Here is a 5,780-nt window from a genome sequence, read left to right as displayed (position 1 = left end):
AGGAGGATGAGGATGAGGTGGGGTGTTATATAGAGATAGAGAGGCAGAGTCCTTTTATGGCAAATGGGCAGGAGTGAGGTATGCGTTGTTGTCATGACGCAGGTTGCATCTTCCTCGAAGCTTCGTTGAGAGAGAAAATAAGCTTCAGTTTTGGCCAAAGATGCAGCAATCCACGTGCTTACGACAAAGATAGAAGAGAGAGAGAGAGGCTTCAGAGCGAGGCTCTGTTTGTCATGACAAAATAGCATACAGTTAAGAGAGAGAATCAGAGCAATAATCGTTTCGATTTTTTTATACAGAGAGAGAGAGAGTTCGAATCACTAATACTATTTCTGCACAATCAAAACACCAAATTTTACTGCAAATACACAGAGAGAGAGAGAGAGAGAGATGTTTGTTTAGAGAGAAAGACGTTTTAGTTTGTTTGGGGTGGCTGGTGAAGGACAGTTTAAAAATTTTTGGGGCATTTGGATTTTGCAGGAAAACAATGGCAGCACAACGCGTCATGGGCATGGCAACTATAAAAATTCTAAAATTATTGGGCTTTTTTTAGCTACCCACACCAGTCCCTTGATATTCTTCAATAATATTTTCTCTCTCTTGTCAAAATAAAAAAAATTTCTCTCTCTCTCTCTCTCTCTAACCCTGCTCACATATAATATCTTCTAATTATTGAGGCCTTTCTCTTAATATATTTCTATCCCAATATCTCTTCAAATTGACACTTCTATTATTACCCACATATTTGATGTCTTATCAATGTTATCATCATGGACAATGTATTTAAACTAGAGAAATTTATTTTTATATCTCATTTAAAATTATAATTATACAAATATCTTTAATTTTTATATATTACATGTATGTCTCTTTCTGAAAGGACTTGTGTGATCTAACATGAATATATATATATATTGTAGCACTTTACTTTTTATTAAGGACCACGGTCTGAACTTGTTTTTTCAAACCAACCCAATGTTGCCTATGATGCACAGTCTATGCAAGGGATTATTAGTGGGTCATTAAAGTCTAGCCAATGGGCAATGAGTCGTAATCTCAGTTTGTGGATTTCAGGTTCTCCCCTAGATACATACTAAGGTTACCTAAACTTGATACAATCCATTGCTCTATGGTGCATAAGAGTTATCTCTCACATATGCACAAACCTCACTCTGAAAGGTAGTTCAGTATTCTGAAAACGATTATCCTTGTGCATACCGTGTAATGGTATGCAAATGTGACTTTGGCTCCATCTCTGAAGGCCTTCATCACACAAGGGCCGCACAGTCTCTCGGCTCACTTTTTCAGACATACTTTGACTTCATCAAGGGATTACCCATCATAACCCTTTATCGGTTTATTTTATCTACCCAAGTAACATGAGTTTTTCCCAAGCAGACTGGCCTAGCTCGTAAAGCTCAGTCTGGTATCTGTAAATATCTTTTGCTTAGCATGATCAACACAGGATCACACTCCAACTAAGTTCATGTTTTATTATATAAATTCATTTAAAAGCACTCATGAAGCATTTGATGGCCACACACACCCAACACTTTTGTCTCTCGTTTTTAATTTTAAGTTTATCTTTGACTCTGGCGATTGAATATCCAAAGTCACCGATGACTTCGGATTTTCAATATCTGTAGTTGTATTTTATTAAATTTATTTTTTAGAAGAAAACCTGAAATCACTTCAGATGTTGAAAATACGGTCCTCTTGACTTCTGATTTTTCGCATCCAAAATAGATATACGTGTAATATACAAAAATTTGGGAGATTTCCATAATCATAATTTTTAAATGAGATAATCTGGTAATTTTCTCTTCAAATTAACTTTAGTTTTATCACTATCCCATAAAAAAACATAGAGAGAAAAATAAGATTTCTGTCACTATCCCATGGAAAATCTCGTCAACATAGGCATTTTTTTTTCCTTTCTTCTTTGTTGTTTAGTTAGAATCATGGTTAAAAGGAGCGGTACGGTTATCTCCATGAGGAAGAGTTTCTCTATTAATATAATTCCAGACTTTCTTAAGATGCTTTGTCAAAAATATAATAGTTTTTATTGTTTTTGGCTTTGGTAAAGGAGAAATATCTATTGAGGGCCCAAGATTATAGAGCAGTGAAATGAATAAAAATGGGTGATATAATGATAAAACATGATAGATATATTTTATTTTATATTTCATTGCATGTATTTATTTATTAAAAACTTAACGAATCTAAAACATGTATGTAAAATTTGGGATCCATCACACAACACTAAGGTCCCTCCCTTCCATTTGTTGTCCTTATCTAAGGGGTTTCGCGGCATAATTTTTCTCATTAGAATGTTCAAATTACAATGATTACATGCCCATGTGAGATTTGACATATGTCATTTTTTTAATATAATATTATATATACAGTGAATTCTTTTTCTATATGCCTAAGATTTTTTTTGAACTTTAAAGTTTAGAACTTACTCTAAAATTCTCGATGTTAATCTCTACTTTTTTTCTTTTTTTTTTTTTTGGATAATCCAGTAGAGATAACATACCTCTACATGTGTTTTCTATAAATTAGGGAGTTAACTTTTCTAAAGCTTTCATGGGTGGTATCAATAAGATTGAAAACCACAATGTGGTAACTAGGTATCGGGTTGCCACTGTCACGACCCAACTCCTTTCCTATCTCTAGCTTTTTACTATTTTATCATTTTTTTTATATGAAAAGCTTTTTATATTCTCCCTACAACATAGAAGTTCTATCTCTCTCTTATCCAACCGTCAATTTTTTAATGGAGGGCTAAGATTGCTCCAATCACAATGTCATGTCTTTACACTATTTTATTTTTAATTTTTTTTTTATAAACTATTTTGATACCAAATTTTGGATGTCCATTCTTTTATTAAACTCTCACTAACGAAAAACATATAAAAAATATTTTCAATAAAATAAAATCACCAAAAGACATCTGGAAATTTTAATGGGTATTTTGGTCATTATAATTTATAAAAAATTATTGTTAATATTTTTTATAGGTACGCCCCAATGATAAGATGGCACATACCAAATTTTATATTCAAAATATTTGTATTAAAACAACTAAAAATAAAATATTTTAAGAATTCGAATCTAAGATCAAATGGTGAGTAACTCTTTTGATAAAAAATGGACGGCTGGATGGTAGGAGGAGGATAGAACTACTATGGTGTAGAGGGAACATATAAAGCTTTTCTTTCTTTTTAAACTCTAAATAAATTTAACTTACGGCTAAAATAATACTTTCAATCAAATCAACTTTCTTTTTAAGTGTCCCCCTAATGGCAAGGGCCTGTTTAAGGTGTCAACTCCTTACACTATTAAAGTAAGGCGCACTACAAAGCTACGCCAAAAGATGCAGTTTTGGTGTTGAAAAGTCTTGCAATGGTATGAAAATCTATTGCCATCCATAAAATGAGATTTAAACTTCCAAAAATCATGTAAATATACAAATACTTCAAAAAATTTAAAATTGACCTATCCAAATATTGTGTTATTAGATGCACTATTTTCATTACTTGAAATCTTTTTTATATATATGTACATCTCAATGTTGAGATGATCAATTTGAGTGTTTCAACATTGAAACAACCTTTTTCGATGGGTTTTTGATGTACGGCCTTATATCAATAATATAAAGTTGACGCTTTATATAAATTTTTCTCCCGCTAATTCACCTAATCCCCCACCCTCTCTCTCTCTCTCTCTCTCTCTCTCTCTCTCTCTCTCTCTCCAATCAAGTTAGCCAGGAGTTCCTGTATTATATCAAAGGGATTGTATACAATGAGGCCATTTAACTTTTTATACAAAGTGGTCACAATTATTTACAACCATCTAATGTGAAGTTTGATTGTTTGGATATGTCACAAAGTTCAAAAAAAAAAAAATTTGAAGCTTGAACTTGGTCAATGGAATAATTTCAGCCACCCAATTTCATATCGATTTATTTTGAAGCTTAAGCTTGGTCAATGGAATAATTTCAGCCACCTAATTTTAAATCCAATGGTCAAGATTAATGTTTCACCTTGTACCAAAGGTAAATGGTCTCATTATATACTTTCCCTATAGCAAAACAACAACACACTCCCTCTCCAATCAAGTTAGCTAGGAGTTCCTATATTTTATCAAAACAACAACACTTATCTCAAAAAAAAGGTCAATATTAGAAATCAATAAAAATAACAAATTTAATAAATAAAATTAAACATATGAAAGAAATAAAAATAAATTGCTTAGAAATGGTTAAAATAGTTCTACCAAAAAAACCGACATAAGAATGAGATTGAAATGTTGAAATGTCAAGTACTTTTCATCTAATTAAGCACGTACCATTTTGTTAGTTGCTATAGAAACAATGTGGAAGTTAGGAATGAACATACACAAATGAAAATAAAATGTAGCTTACAATGGGTAGATCATATATTAAGCGTTCAAAAAACAACATATAAATAAGATGAGTATAACTAAGATGACGATGTTGAGATGGATGAGTGACGAGACAATAAAGAATAGAATTTGACATGAATACAAACAAAAGATTTTAGGTATGGCTTCAATAGGTGAAAAGATGAGGAAAGGTAGACTTAGTTGGGGTAGTCATGTGTAGCGTAGACCTAATATAGCACAAGTTAGGCGGTGCGATTTGATTCAAATATAATGCTTTAAAAAGACAAAGGGAATGTCTAAAAAGACATAAATAGACGTAGTGAGAAAAGATATAGTGACTTTTGTTCTTACTGAGTGGACGACCATTAATAGAGAAAATTGAATGAACAAAATTTACGAAGCCGACGCCAAATAATTAAAACAAAATTTGGATGACGATGATGAATGGGTAGAGCATATGCATGTTGATATTGACATATTTTTATCATAATAGGCATTATAATTCACGTATCTATTCTACATATATTAATCCACATTTACTAAAGTGGTCCATATCGATGAGAAACCTTTGGGGAGGATAGCTGCTAAGGAGTTTTGAAAGCATAACCTACTTCTTAATCCAATTCAATCTTTGCCCCTTCTTGAAATGAACATTGTAATTTGAAATTGAAAGATGGGTAGCAATCTCAACCAATCAGAAGCCGATAAGATTGCATGAGGAGTATACGGCAGGTAATTTAATTGGAACTGGAGATGCGTACTATTTTTATCGTAACCTAAACTTAATCGCTTATCACCAAGTTTTAGGTATTATTTTTTAAAATAATTTTTTTAATGTTATTCGACCCTAAATAGTTAAGATAAGACATATCACCAAGTTTTAGGTATTATTTTTTAAAATAATTTTTTTACTGTTATTCGACCCTAAATCGTTAAGATAAGACATAGAAGATGATGATGGAGAATTTTTTAAATATGCACTTACCTCTATGAGATTGTAATTAATATAGTGAATTCAAGCATTGCAAGTGCCACTTGCAAATATTATTGAAACAATCACATTTAACATAGAAGCATTCATTTTTTCTACAAGTCAAGCATTACAACATGAAAGTAAGAAAAGTTGTGTGTCCATTTCATTCTAGACGTTATTTAAATGGAAAAGCAAAGCAGGGGAAAAGTAATTATATCTCTTACATCTAAATATTGTCTTGATTTATTCAAGAATGAATCATAACAGTGCAAAGCAATTGTCTCCGTTAGGTGGAGTGGAATAATCAGGTCATTGGTATAATGAGACTATTTATCTTTGGTACAAGCTGGTCACAATTAATCTTGACTATTGGATATGAAATTAGACGGCCATAGTT

This window comes from Amborella trichopoda, chromosome 8, assembly GCF_054954075.1.
Source record: "Amborella trichopoda isolate Santa Cruz 75 chromosome 8, AtrichopodaSantaCruz75HAP2 v2.0, whole genome shotgun sequence".
Classification (NCBI taxonomy): domain Eukaryota; kingdom Viridiplantae; phylum Streptophyta; class Magnoliopsida; order Amborellales; family Amborellaceae; genus Amborella; species Amborella trichopoda.
Note: the sequence above shows the minus strand (reverse complement) of the source record.